The sequence below is a fragment of the Rhinopithecus roxellana genome, chromosome 3, assembly GCF_007565055.1.
Source record: "Rhinopithecus roxellana isolate Shanxi Qingling chromosome 3, ASM756505v1, whole genome shotgun sequence".
In the NCBI taxonomy this organism is placed as follows: domain Eukaryota; kingdom Metazoa; phylum Chordata; class Mammalia; order Primates; family Cercopithecidae; genus Rhinopithecus; species Rhinopithecus roxellana.
In genome coordinates, this window is record NC_044551.1 from 85,731,981 (window position 1) to 85,748,243 (window position 16,263).

Genomic DNA, 16,263 nt, shown 5'->3' on the forward strand with positions numbered 1-16,263 from the left:
CCACTGTTGTTGATAATGCCATTGTTTTTTCTTGTTCCTGTCATTCTAGGATAGCTGAACTCTAGAATAACCTGCAATAAACCTACCATAGGAAGTTGACTATCTCCACCCTGGACTAAAGAGCATCTGGGTTACAAACTATGTGAGCCACCCCATAAGAAGATGTACTCTAAGAGAATGAGTAGACAGAAAATAATAAGCTCAGGATCAAAATCTAAGATTCACAAAATGAGCAGAAGATATGATAGGTGATATGGGGGAAAATGAATTACAATCTCAAATATTAGAAAAATCAAGGTTAAAAACGTAAAATAAGTGCCTTTACAACAGGCCATCTCAGAGTCTTGAATAGGCTAATGTACAGTAAGTCTCTCCTAGGTAAAATTATATGTAGTGTTTTCTACACAACAGAATTATTTTTCCAGAGGTCATTGCTATGACATTTTAGAAAATAGTGCTTTAAGGATTATGGCTGACCCTCTCATCTGCGTAGCCATTATTCCTAATCATTGGAGTACAGTGGGTCCTTAACGTCCTCTGCTAAGCCACAGTCCTGGAGTGAAGTGGGTCCTTAATATCCCCCTGCTAAGCCTATTAACCCTTTTGTTGCTAAAGTATGAGGAGGTGAGAGGGGACCTCAAATGAGGGGATCAGTTGGAATCCCCTAAATACACTAAATAGTATGGCAGGATTTCAGTATTTTAATAAGCAATATGGCGTACCAGTATATACCACATGACTATCAGCCCTGTCTACATTTGCCAAACAGAAAAAGAAAGATGAAGTGGCTTTTAAAGGACTACAAACCAGTATATGGAAAAGCTGGAATTCAAATCTGGTCTTCAAGGATCCAAATCCTCTACTGCTTTCTCTCTGCCTCCCACTTTCTTTACTTGTGCATTCCTTTTCACATCCTATGGACCACCCTAGTTAAAGACTCAGACAAGGGAAAGAATACCAGATTTGGAGACAAAGACTTATATTCAAATCCCACTTTTGTTATTTATTAATTGTGAGACTTTAGGCAACTCAACTAATCCTACAAGACTTAGTTTCTTCAATGGGGAAATCACAGTGATCACGCCTACACAGCAGGGCAGTTGAAAACTTTTGTAAAGTATCAAGCACTATTTAGATGTTAGCCTTTCATGCTATTTGCAGATTGGCATTTTCATTTAAAAAATGTGAAACGGCCGGGCGCGGTGGCTCAAGCCTGTAATCCCAGCACTTTGGGAGGCCGAGACGGGCGGATCACGAGGTCAGGAGATCGAGACCATCCTGGCTAACACGGTGAAACCCCGTCTCTACTAAAAAATACAAAAACTAGCCGGGCGAAGTGGCGGGCGCCTGTAGTCCCAGCTACTCGGGAGGCTGAGGCAGGAGAATGGCGTAAACTCGGGAGGCGGAGCTTGCAGTGAGCTGAGATCTGGCCACTGCACTCCAGTCCGGGCGACAGAGCGAGACTCCGCCTCAAAAAAAAAAAAAAAAAAAAATGTGAATGCTGGAATGGTCATTGTTTTTCCAGATAAGGAAACTCACACTTCACAGAGATTAAGTTATTTACCCCAGGTCACATAGCTAGTGATGACAGAGCCAGGACTGATTTCAAAGCTCCTGACTTCTGATTCAGGGCTATTTGCTGGACAGCCTACTCTAAACTCCTACTGTGGGCTTCCTATAAGGAGAGAAATGTGAATGACCCTAAACTACAGTCACAGCACTGTTGACAGGTCACTGTCATCAGCTCCATTCAAGTTTGCAGGAAAAAGTCCTGCTTTTGGCCCAGGACACATCTTCTATAGTTCAGGATGTACCTAGCCAATTGTTAGGTCACTCCAGCTGCTCTGGTACTAGAAGTCACTCTAGTACCTCTGGGACTAGAATAGCAGAAAGTAGTTTGATGCTACTTGTGCATAGACACAGAGGCAGAAGATAGCAGGAACGGGGACAAGTACCATATCCCACCAGGGTCTGATTTTCAAGCCCTCATCTGTCTTAGGCCAAAGGGGTCATACTTTCTGGTATGACAATTGAGAGGGAAGGGTTATTCTCAGCCTATGAAAATTTAGGGTGGAGACAATCCTCACTGAAAAGCAACAGAAAGTCAAAAGGTATGGATATTCCCCAGACCCAGAACTCTAGATAAGTTGAGTAAAGCCATATGGTTTTGTGAAATAAATCTGGCTTTGGAGTCAAATACTTTTGGATTCAGAAACCAAGTCTTTGACTTGCTTGCCCTGGTAGTCATTTGCATCACCTCCAAAATGTCTGGCTCTATCCTCCAGACACATGGCAGAGCTATATTTCCTGGCCCACCTGTGGATTGGTGGTGTCATATGACTAATCCTAGTCAAAGTATGATGAAAAGAAGGGATGGATGTCACTTTTAAGTAAAGCGCATTTGTTGCTGGTATGACACTCTCCAGAGATGCTTTTCCCCCTGGTGTAGGGGTATTTGTGATGGTTGCTGCTCTGCAGCCTGGATCCCTAAGTATAATAAGCAGGGCCTTCCTGCTGATTCCCAGTGAATACGTATTACAAACAAAAAATAAACCATTATATTTTAAGTTACTGAGTGTATTAGGGTTCTCTTAGAGGGATAGAACTAACAGCATAGATCTATTTAGAAAAGGTAGTTTATTAAACATTAACTCACATGATCACAAGGTCCCACAATAGGCCATCTACAAGCTGAGGAGCAAGGAGAGTCAGTCTGAGTCCCAAAACTAAAAAGCTTGGGGTCCGATATTCTAGGGCAGGAAGCATCCAGCATGGGAGAAAGATGTAGGCTGGGAGGCTAGGCCAGTCTCATCTTTTTACATTTTTCTGCCTGCTTTATATTCTAGCCGAGCTGGCAGGTGATTAGATGGTACCCAACCAGATTAAGGGTGGGTCTGCCTTTCCCAGCCCACTGACTCAAATGTTAATTTCCTTTGACAACACCCTCACGGACGCACCCAAGATCAATACTTTGCATCCTTCAATCCAATCAAGTTGACACCCAGTATTAACCGTCACACTGAGATTTAGAGATTGTTTATTATTACAGCATAATCTAACAATCCAAACAGATACATTAGCTATACCATTTTTTTGTAAGTTATTTAGCCTCTCTGAGAATAAGTTCCCGATATTTAAAATAGGAATAAACACTTTTTCAGGGTTGTGGGGATTACCAATGGTTTATGTAAAGAAGTAGCACAAATTTGGTCTTCAAGCAATGTTAACTATTAGTATTATCAAAACAGGGAGAAAAGCAGGTGGAAGCAAGATATCCTTAAAACACACACAGTATGGAGACTTCACTCAGCCAGTCACCTAGATATAGAGCTTTGGCAGCCAGGTAAGCCAGCTAGCAGAAAGCTCCTAACTGCCTCCAGTCAATCATTCATCCCTTCACTTTACCAATATATAGTGAGTATGTGAACAATGTCAGTATGTGACAGACATATGTGACAGATACACTTGCACTGTTCACATACTCTCTATATGTTGGTAAAGTGAACTGAACATATAATGCAAAACAAAGTCCTGACTGTCCTGAACTTCACCTGTACCGTCTAACATATTTGCATACCTATATTTTTTCATTTTTCTTAATTGTACCTTCACAGAGAACAAAAGGCTCGGAATCTGATCCTTTGCAATTTAAGGCTTTTTTATTTCTTGGAAAGATGTTTGCCTATATTAACACTTAATTTCCACTGTACACCTAAAAATAAGAAAAATTATTACTATATAAATTCACAGGTGAGAAAACCAGGGTGGGGAAGTTTTTTGTTGCTGTTGTTTTTATTAGCATCAAGTGGCACTGCTAGGTCTAGGATCTATACTCTCAGATTCTTGATTAAAGATTTTTTTTTCTGAATCCCAGATTGACAATAAAGATATGAATCACGACTTTAGGAGGCCGTGGCAGGTGAATCACTTGAGGCCACAAGTTTGAGACCAGCCTGGCCAACATGGCAAAACCCCATCTCCACTAAAAATACAAAAATTAGCCAGGCGTGGTGGCGCATGACTGTAATCCCAGTTACTGGGATGACTGAAGCACTAGAATAGCTTGAATCTGGGAGGCAGAGGTTGCAGTGAGCCAAGATCACACCACTGCACTCCAGCCTGGGCAACAGAGTGAGACTCTGTCTCAAAAAAAAAAAAAAAATCTGAATCACCACTTTGCCTAAGAGATGTCTGGATAACTCCTGTGTGAAAATGCTCCAGGTGAAAGATATAGTAATGTAGTCATTCTCTGATTATAATACAACATGAACAGTATACTAGACAGAAGTGCCCCTGTATCAAATTCTGACTACTAATGGATCAAATTTCAGGAAGTTCCTACTTCACAACTCTGTGTGTTGAAAGACACCTAAGTACACATCTAATGGAGGCACTTTTATCTGACCAGCATGGAATATAATAAGAAAAAACCAAAACAAATAGTCCCTGGCTTCCTGGTGACTTTTATTGGAATAAATTTCCTAAAACACTGGGCCACATCTAAGTTCTCACCAATAGCTCAGTATTTCAATCTAAACCCATACCTTGAAATCCAGCAAATCAGGAACGAGTTCAAACGTCATCTCTTTCTGAAAACTTCCTTGATTGCCCTATTAAAAGTGATCACCAATCATCTTTTGTATCTCAATCTGGCACATGCCATATCCTGAAGTCATATTCAGATGGCAGAGAGCAGATGGATTGTGCTAAGACTCCACATAAGGACACCATAAAAATAAAATGAGAAATATAGATTGAGGTAAACTGTGAAGGTCCCTAAATGCCAGATTAAAAAAATTAGATTTTCCTCTACAGGCAAGAGTAGCTGCTGGGAAAACTGGAATATTTACAAAATAGAAATATAGTGATATGAACACTTGTGCGTCTGAAGGAAAGGAAGAAGGTGGAGTAGAAATCAGGGTTTAGATAATGTGAAATGATTGAGAATCTAAACAGTTATTTTTGTCTTGGAGATGTTTTTAGATTTGCATTTGACTAGCCAGATCTGCCTCAAATCCAATAAATAAGCTGGTAGTATACAATTGCAACTTGACCTGAATGGTCAAGACGGAAAATCGTCAAGAAGGAAAATCGTCTCTGCAGCACTGTCATTTGTGAAATCCTGGAGGAATTCTCCTAAATTGCTACTTTCACGGACGATAGCTCCTACTTTCCAGAAACCCAGGAGACTCTGAAATACAAAGTACTCTTTCTAAAAAGTTCAGTAGTTGATTTATCCAAATACTGATTGCCTTTGGAAAGTAAATTTTTGCTTACACAGGCATCATTACAATCACCAAGAGACCCTGGGTGTCTTCAGTAAGCAAACCCATTATTCATTTTCAACCAACACTGCATTCCTCGTCCTAAGTGGCATGGGAAATCCTGAGGTGCTCTCACTTCTATGCGTAAGACACACAGACTGCTTTGCATGAGTCAAACATGAGTTGTCAGAATGGACTTATAGCATCTCCCAAGTCAAATCATCATGGTTGCTCTCCATCGGCACTCACTCCAACTCACCAACTGTGCTTGGGACAGCTTCCCGTTCCGACTCGCTGGAAATCTGTTGCCCCAAACCAATTCTTTGTCACGAATCCAATCATATCCTTGTGCAGCTTAACATCTTCGACGAACCGTCGCCATTTTGTTTCACCCGTGCTTGACCCAAGATCCACTTCCCTTCCAGCTGGGTCAGGCAAATACTTCTCTGTCCCTCAGTCTTCCAGCGCCCCTCTATGGTACTTCTGTTGCACTGCAAATAACGTATGCTAATCCTTCTCCCCAACTGCTCTTTGCTACCTGCAATAAGTAAAGCATCAACCTTATTAAAATTACACTTTTCATTTTCTCTGTAACAATGACCTTCCCACTTTTGGTTTGCTTACTCACCAAAAGATCGAAAGCTAAGTACCCATTCACATACTTTGTAAATGTCCTCTGAAGTTTTTCATCATAAATTTAAGTAATTGCAAAGGGTGTTTCCGGTGTATTGTAAATAACAACATTTAAAAACAAAACTGCTGCATATTTTTATAAATTCGCCCAATGAAAGTTAAATACCCTAGCAACTTGAAATGCAACTATTTAAAAACACATAAATGAACATTTAACATACATGCTACATCGTTGCTTTTCTTAGGCATCAAAAAGAATGCCCCTCACATAATTTGCCGAAATAAATATATATTTATGCTATTTTAATCACCCTATAATACGCTCTGCAACTAACGTATGTTATTTGAAATATGAATTTATTTTTAATTGTTTGTATCCATAATCCTCTTATCCATGTAATTTCTAGATTGATGTAGCCATTGAAATTAATGGTAGTATACAATTGTTCCAAACAACATATATATTACAAAGTTCAATGAATACTTAAAGTGAATATAAAAAGTAAAATTTTGGACATATGTCTTTTAATAAGATGAGAATTTTTTCAATTAGTTCACTAAATAATAATTATTATTTTAATGAGATACAGCTCATTATCACTTTTACTCTGTTTTTTATTTTTTGTAAATGTAAGTAATGAAAGTGTGTGGCACCTTCCCCTGCCTTGCTTCTTTTCCAGCCATGTAAAAGGATAAAGAATCAAGACCCATCAGTGTGCTTTGAAACCAATTAGAATAAAGATACAACGTACCAGAATCTCTGGGACACATTTAAAGCAGTGTGTAGAGGGAAATTTATAGCACTAAATGCCTACAAGAGAAAGCAGGAAAGATCTAAAATTGACACCCTAACATCACAATTAAAAGGACTAGAGAAGCAAGAGCAAACAAATTCTAAAGCTAGCAGAAGGCAAGAAATAACTAAGATCAGAGCAGAACTGAAAGAAATAGAGACACAAGAAAACCTTCAAAATATCAATGAATCCAGGAGTGGGTACTTTGAAAAGATCAGCAAAATTGATAGACTGTTAGCAAGACTAATAAAGAAGAAAAGAGAGAAGTATTAAGTAGATACAATAAAAAATGATAAAGGGGATATCACACCAATCCCACAGAAATACAAACTACCATCAGAGAATACTGTAAACATCTCTGTGCAAATAAACTAGAAAATCTAGAAGAAATGGATAAATTCCTGGACACATACACCCTCCCAAGACTAAACCAGGAAGAAGTTGAATCTCTCAATAGACCAATAACAGGCTCTGAAATTGAGGCAATACTTGATAGCTTACCAACCAAAAAAAGTCCAGGACCAAATGCATTCACAGCCGAATTCTACCAGAGGTACAAAGAGGAGCTGGTATCATTCCTCCTGAAACTATTTCCATCAGTAGAAAAAGAGAGAATCCTCTGTAACTCATTTTATGAAGCCAACATCATCCTGATACCAAAGCCTGGCAGAGACACACACACACACACAAAAAATTTTAGACCAATATCCCTGATGAATATCGATGCAAAAATCCTCAATAAAATACTGGCAAACCGAATCCAGCAGCACACCAAAAAACGTATCCACCATGATCAATTTGGCTTCATCCCAGGGATGCAAGGCTGGTTCAACATAGGAAAATCAATAAATGTAATCCATCACACAAACAAAACCAACAGCAAAAACCGCATGATTATCTCAATAGATGCAAAAAAGGTCTTCGACAAAATTCAACAGCCCTTCATGTTAAAAACTCTCAATAAACTAGGTATGGAATGTAACTCAAAACTATAAGAGCTATTTATGACAAACCCACAGCCAATATCATACTGAATGGGCAAAAACTGGAAGCACTCCCTTTGAAAACTGGGACAAGACAGGGATGCCTTCTCTCACCACTCCTATTCAGTATAGTGTCAGAAGTTCTTGCCAGGGCAATCAGGCAAAAGGAAGAAATAAAGGGTATTCAATTAAGAAATGAGGAAGCCAAACTGTCCCTGTTTGCAGATGACATGATTGTATATTTAGAAAACCCCATCGTCTCAGCCCAAAATCTCCTTAAGCTTATAAGCAATTTCAGCAAAGTCTCAGGATACAAAATTAATGTGCAAAAATCACAAGCATTCCTATACACCATTAATAGACAAACAGAGAGCCAAATCATGAGTGAACTCTCATTCACAATTGCTGCAAAGTGAATAAAATACCTAGGATCCAACTTATAAGAGATGTGAAAGACCTCTTCAAGGAGAACTACAAACCACTGCTCAATGAAATAAAAGAGGACACAAACAAATGGAAGAATATTCCATGTTTGTGGATAGGAAGAATCAATATCATGAAAATGCCCATACTGCCCAGAGTAATTTATAGATTCAATGCCATTTCCATCAAGCTACCAATGACTTTCTTCACAGAATTGGAAAAAACTACTTTAAAGTTCACATGGAACCAAAAAAGAGCCCACATTGTCAAGACAATCTTAAGCAAAAAGAACAAAGTTGGAGGTATCATTCTACCTGACTTCAAACTATACTACAAGGCTACAGTAACCAAGCAGCATGGTACTGGTACCAAAACAGGTGTACAGACCAATGGAACAGAAGAGAGGCCTCAGAAAAAACACCACACATCTACAACCATCTGATCTTTGACAAACCTGACAAAAACAAGAAATGGGGAAAGGATTCTCTATTCAATAAATGGCGCTGGGAAAACTGGTTAGCCATATGCAGAAAGCTGAGACTGGATCCCTTCCGTACACCTTATACAAAAATTAATTCAAGATAGATTAAAGACTTAAATGTTAAACCTAAAACCATAAAAGCCTAGAAGAATACCTAGGCAATAATATTCATGACATAGTCAGGGGCAAGGACTTCATGACTAAACACCAAAAGCAATGGCAACAAAAGCCAAAATAGACAAATGGGATCAAACTAAACTAAGAGCTTCTGCACAGCAAAAGAAACTACCATCAGAGTGAACAGGCAACCTCCAGAATGGGAGAAAATTTTTGCAATCTACCCATCTGACAAAGGGCTAATATCCAGAATCTACAAAGAATTCAAACAAATTTACAAGAAAAAAGCAACCCCATCAAAAAGTGGGCAAAGGATATGAACAGACACTTCTCTAAAGAAAACATCTATGCAGTTTTTTCCTCTGAAAATAGAAATAGTATTAGGACCTACCTTGAATAACGATGAAACAGTCTATTAAAGTACTTGGTACAGCCTGGCATATGATAGGTGATACAGTTTGGCTCTGTGCCCTCACCCAAATCTCATCTAGACTTGTATAAATAATTCCCATGTGTCAGGGGAGGGACCAGGTGGTTGGTGATTGGATCATGGGGGCAGTTTCCTTCAGTTTTCATGAGAGTGAGTGAGTTCTCGTGAGGTCTGATGGTTTTAAAGTGTGGCACTTCTTCATTCTCATACACACTCCCTCCTGTCACCTTGTGAAGAAGGTGCCTGCTTCCCGTTTGCCTTCTGCCATGATCATAAGTTTCCTGAATCCTCCTAGCCATGCTTCCTGTTAAGCCTGCAGAACTGTGAGTCAATTAAACCTCTTTCCTTTATATTTACCCAGTCTCAGGTAGTATACTTTATAGCAGTGTGAGAATGGACTAATATATTAGGTGTTCAAGAAATATTAGTGATTATCATTTTATTATTTTGTTATATAATATTACTCAGTATTTTACTATTTTATATATATATGTGTGTATATCTATACACACACACACACACACACACACACATATATATATATATATATATATATATATATAAACTGTTCACCTAAGGATTCTTAATTCACACTGAGAAACTCTTTTGCAGTTAGTTTTTTACTTATCTTTTCATTGGGATTGTAAGTTCTTCAGGGTACATGGTTCCAAAATATCTTGTCTGTGGAAGTCAGAGAAATTTAAGGTATTTACAGCTTTAGTGTTATTTGCTCTCTGGTCACAGAATTGCTAACCTCCCTAATAGAAAGATCCCCCCTGAATGCAAGCCCAGCCATGCTGCTCTGCAGGGCTAGCTGAACCAGGCAGAACTCATGGTCTCTGTTTTCCTCAACAATTAAGAAGGATCTGAATGAACATATCAATTCCCCAGCTTAGGAGATGGGGTCTAGGCAGGCCAGACAGACAAACAATCTGGAGGGAGAGTATAGTTAAACAGGTGGTGACAAGTATAACAAAACCTCCTTCCTGCAGCCTTAATAAGAACAGCAAACCCCAGAGAGCCTGAATGCCTAGGTCCTGGGCAGCATTCAATTTAGGGTTTTTTTTTTTTTTTTCCAGTGAGTCATGATTGCCCTGGTCCTAACACCTGTCGCTAGAACAAGGCAAAATTGGTGTAATCACCAGAGCAATTGCTTCAGGAATACATTCTTTTAGTAATTTGGCTGGAGGAAGTTCAAAAATGCAAGTGATGGTTTTCAAATGTGGAGTGACCAGAGTTGCCCTAAGTACTGGGATCTCTAGATTTAAGGAAGAAGAGGGAGGAAAGAGGAGTTATAATTACCAATAACAAGAAACTGAGTAATGAGAGACTCATCCCACTGTGGATAAAATCAGCTCTGATACTAACCATTGTTGGTCTGCATGAAAATGTGAAAAAAATTATCAGATTCCCCAATCAAACAATCATGGAGTTGGTCTGATGAAAAAACAAGAATTGGTGACCTGTAAAACAATTGTCTAGGATGACACTCACCTTTTAAGATAAAGCCAAATGAAAAGATGACTAAGCAGGGGAATGAATCTTTGAGTGGTAGGATAGAGCTTACAGCTCACAGCTGGTGATTTTATTTTCTTGCTGTTAATGTCAATACATTCCTTAAAGGTCCTATAGCCATCTAGATGAAATTTAAGTCACAAACCAATATCATTGTCTTATTCCTGGACCACCAAATTTGTAGTTCCTGCTGCTAATGGTCCAATTTCCTTGCAGAGACCATCTTGTTAATTTCTTTACTTTCTAAGAATTCCAAAATTGCGTATTTTATACTAACTGGTTGACCATTATCCTAAAAAAATTAGAAGTAACTGCCTGTCCTCCCAAATACCAATGTCTTCCCAGAAGTGTGATGAGGACTTAAGAGAGGGAATAGGATAATAATTCGTGTAAAACACTTATTATACTATAATCAAAACCTAATAAATGCTAGCCATTGGTATTATACATGTATATGTTTTAGATATAATTACTTTGCTTTATTACAGCAGATATTCACACAAAAACAAGTATGTAAAACTTACCATATTGCATTATCTTTACAAAGTAAAACTAAACCTGACCCAAGGCTACCTCTGAGCTAGAATGTTGCCTAATATATTGTAGGTACTCCAAAAGAAGGTGCCAAATAAATAATTGAATGAATGATAGCTGGACAACAAGCACAAAGAAAGCCATGTCCCAATCCTAGCAGAATTTAAAGCAGATGCTGCAGAGACAGATTAAACAAGAGAATCTCACAGACTTAATAGTTTCTTTGAGACATTTGACAAAGTTAAGAATGGGATAAGGTGAATGTTAAAGAAAATAGAAAGGCAACTAGAGTTTCCTGCACTCAGCTTGGGCAAATTATGACCTGCTGACTCAATCCAGCCGACTGCCTATTTTTGTAAATAAAGTTTTACTGGAACGCAGCCATGTTCATTCATTCATATACTGTCTCTGGCTGCTTTCACACCACAGTAGCAATATTGAAAAGGAATTGCAACAGAGAACATATTGTCTACAAAACCTAAAATATTCACTATCTGACTATTATAGAAACATTCTGCCAACCCCGTCCTATGCAAACAGAAGGCTGTACAAGAAATAAACCATTATCATAACAGATTGCGTGGATCTCTTGTGCAGCAAGGTAAACAATATTTACACTGCTATAATATAGACACTGTTTTCTAATTTTAAATATTTAGAACTAGTTTATAGCTAAAACATAAAGTTCTTAATAATGATTAGGAAACAAGATACAAATACCAATACTATCAACCTTAAGAACATAAAAGTATAGCTCTGAAAAGTTGGAAGCTGAAAGTGGGAGAGGAAAACTGTTAAGAAAGGACATGATTTTCTTCATTGTACAAAATGTGGATTCAAGTGTCATTATCAGTCAACATTTACAAGTGTAATCAATGAAATAACAAAAATAGTCATATCTTTGTATTAGAAACAGGTAAGGAGATCAAAGGCAATATTTATGAGCTAAATCCTAATATGGTAGGATGACAGTAGAGAATGCCTAAAATATATAATTCATAATTTAGCAGTAAACAAGAAGATAACCATCAGAAGAATAAGAAAGAAAAAAAAAAAAAACAGATTCAGTGCTATGGTTTGAATGTATGTGTCCTTCCAAATTTCATATGTTGGAACTTAAGACTCAAAGTGATAGTGTTAAAAGGTGGACCATAAAAACCCTAGAAGAAAATCTAGGCAATACCATTCAGGACATAGGCATAGACAAAGACTTCATGACAAAAATGGCAAAAGCAATTGCAACAAAAGCCAAAATTGACAAATAGGATCTAATTAAACTAAAGAGCTTCTGCACAGCAAAAGAAACTATCATCAGAGTGAACAGGCAACCTATAGAATGGGAGAAAATGTTTGCAATCTACCCATCTGACAAAGGTCTAATATCCAGAATTACAAGGAACTTAAACAAATTTACAAGAAAATAAACAACCCCATTAAAAAGGGGGCAAGGGATAAGAACAGATACTTCTCAAAGGAAGATATTTATGTGGCCAAGAAACATATGAAAAAAAGCTCATTATCACTGATCATCAGAGAAATGCAAATCAAAACCACAATGAGACATCTCACACCAGTTAGAATGGCAATTATTAAAAAGTCAAGAAACAGTAGATGCTGGCGAGGCTGTGGAGAAATAGGAACACTTTTACACTGTTGGTGGGAGTGTAAATTAATTTAACCACTGTGGAAGACAGTATGGCGATTCCTCAAGGATCTAGAACCAGAAATACCATTTGACGCAGCAATCCCGTTACTAGGTGTATACCCAAAAGAATATAAATCATTCTACTATAAAGAAACGTGTACACGTATGTTTATTGCAGCACTATTTACAATACAAATGACATAGAACCAACCCAAATGCCCATCAATTATAGACTGGATTAAGAAAATGTGGCACATATACACCATGGAATACTCTGCAGCCATATAAAGGGATGAGATCATGTCCTCTGTAGGGACATGGATGAAGCTGGAAGCCATCATCTTCAGCAAACTAACACAGGAACAGAAAACCAAACACTGCATGTTCTCACTTATAAGTGGGAATTGAACAATGAGAACACGTGGACACAGAGAGGGGAACAACACACACCAGGGCCTGGTGGGGGATGAAGGGTGAGGGGAGGGAACTTAGAGGATGGATAAATAGGTGCAGCAAACCACCATGGCACATATATACCTATGTAACAAACCTGCACGTTCGGCACATGTATCCCATTTTTTTAGAAGAAAGAAAGAGAAAGAGAGAGAGAAAGAAAGAAGGAAGGAAAGAAAAGGAAGGAAGGAAGGAAGGAAGGAAGGAAGGAAGGAAGGAAGGAAGGAAGGAAGGAAGGAAGGAAGAAGAAGAAAAAAAGAAAAGAAAGAAAGAACAAGAAGGAAGAAAAAAAAAAAAAAGAAAAAAGAAGAAAGCAAGCACGAAGAAAAAAGAAAGAAAAAAAAGACAAGAAATGAGAAGAAAGCAACAAAAATCCCGCCCAAAGACATAAAAGAAAGAACAGAAAGAAAGAAAGCAAGAAACAAGAAAGAAAGAAAGAAAGAAAGAAAGAAAGAAAGAAAGAAAGAAAGAAAGAAGAAAGAAAGAAAGAAAGCAGGCAAGCCAGTCTTTGGGAGGTGATTAGGTCATGAGGGCAGAGTACTTATGGATGGGATGATGCCCTTATCAAAGAACTTAAGGGAACTAGCTATGCCCTTTTATCTTCTGTCCCTCCTACTATCTGAGGACACAGTGTTTGTCTCCTCCAGAGGAAACAGTGTTCAAGGCACCAACTTGGAAGCAGCGAACAGGCCCTCACTGGACACTGAACCTGCCAGCACTTTGATCTTGGATTATCGAGCCTCCATAACTATGAGCGATAAACTTATAATGTGTATACAGTACACAGTCTAAGGTACTTTGTTATAGCAGCATGAATGGACTAAGACACTTAGTTAAAAGTATTAAAAATGGTGGCCTCAAGGGAAACACCTAGGAGAAGGACTGAAGATGGGGTGCAGCAGAAGCTCCAGGCGAACCTGATTCCGTTGGTCCATGGACCAATATTTGAGAACCACTGCTAGAAACAAGACCAACTTTTTAGACATTTAGTTTTTTGAAGTTGTTTTCTGGTTCTTAGTGTGAACGAGGGTTATCGAAAATTGGCAGCTCCATGTGACAGACAACAGAATGTAACAAAAGGAATCATGGGTTCAAACCATGTTTCTACTCCCTTTCAGCCTAGGTGAAACCCCCTTAGGTGTCAGTTTCTCCATCTGTATAATAGGACTCAAAATTCTAGACTGTCCGTTACTCAGGAAAATTATCAAGGTGAAATGAGATAATTTTTACAAGAATGCTTTTTAAACTATGCAAAAATTATTTAAATTATAATTTATTGTTATTGTTATTACTTGATATGGTCAAAGGGGAGTCAATAAGTGTGATAGCTACTGTGCTGTGAGAAGTCATTGCTGTTATTGTATTAGGCCCTCCTTTGCATTAAAGTTTTGAATGCACTTATTAAAATATGTTATCAGGAGGAAAGTTAAATTATTATTCAATTACTACATTATTATGGTTTGGATCAGCACAAGAAGTAAACATCCTTTCTGCTTGAGGACTTGGGCCCATACCCAACTACAGAAGCTGGAGTTAGGGGACAAATTATTCTCTTCCTCAACTTTCTGGTAAAGGGGACACAGTGTAAAACCTAAGCCTGGATAATTGGATGCTTCTTCCTTTGATTTTTGAATAGAGAAAGAATGATGTAAAGGACAGAGACAGTGGCTCAAAGGCAGGAGGCCAGCAGCTGTAGCTCAGTGTGCTCAGGGGCAGTCAGGTCAGTGGCCATACTCCAACCAGCTGTTCCTGTGACATGTTCTAAATTATGTACCTGCTGCCTGGCTGATATAGTTTGGCTCTGTGGCCCAAACAAAATGTCATCTCAAGCTGTGATACCCATGTGTCAAGGCAGGGACCTGGTGGGAGGTGATTGGATAACGGGGGAAGTTTCCCCCATGCTGTTCTCATAGCGAGTGAGTTTTCATGAGGTCTGGTAGTTTCAAAGGGTTTGGCAGTTCCCACCTCACTCTCTGTCTCTTCTGCTGCCTTTTGAAACAGGTGCTCACTTCTCCTTCACCTTCCATCATGATTATAAGTTTCCTGAGGCTTCCCCAGCCACATGGAACTGTGAGTTTATTAAACCTCTTTTCTTTAGAAATGACATTGTCTCAGGTAGCTCTTTATATCAGTGTTCAGGTAGCTGTTTATATCAACGTGAAAATGGACTAATTCACTGGCCTTCCTTAGTTTCTGTCATTTCTGAGCTCAGAAACCTTCTCCTTCTGTATTTTGTGTTACTCAGTATATTTTCAGTGGATTTCTCTCTTGCTTGAGATAGATTCAAGACTTGTATCTGATAGAACATTTGAACTAGAGTTTGTTAATCTCATTACAGTAGTTACAGTTGCCATTCATCTGAACCCTATAGAACCAGACATTTTGGAGAGGGGTAAAAGAAAGGAAAATTTTAAATAAATCTAATAGAACAATCTTAAATGAGCTTCTATGTAACACAGAGAGGAGCAAAGGCATGGAGGGGATAGTCAGAGATGCGGTTCTGAAAATAAGGGAGGGGCTCCTCAAACAAGGTATCGAATGGCACCAAAATCAGGTGCTGCTTCCTACTTTATTATTTCTTATTAGCAACAGTATTCACCAAGACGTTCAAAGCCTGTCCCTGATCCATGAGACCCTGAACTGTGCAGCCCCAGGGGTCAGCAGCACCAAAGAAAGAACTAGAAGCTAATAACAGAGCTTCTTCAGGTACATGAAGCAAAAACTAAAAGAACTGAAAAGAAAATAGACAAAGCAACAACTTGGGTTGTATATTTCAATACCTCTCTCTCATTAATTGATGAAACAAGTAAACAGAGAATCCGTAAGGGAATATAAGACCTGAGCAACACTATGAACCAATCTGGCCTGATTGACATTTATAAAACATGCCACTCAACAACAGAATACACAGTCTTTACAAGTACACATACGCTAGTCTGCAAGACAGACTGTATTTTTGTCCTTAAAATAATCTCAATAAATTTGAAAATA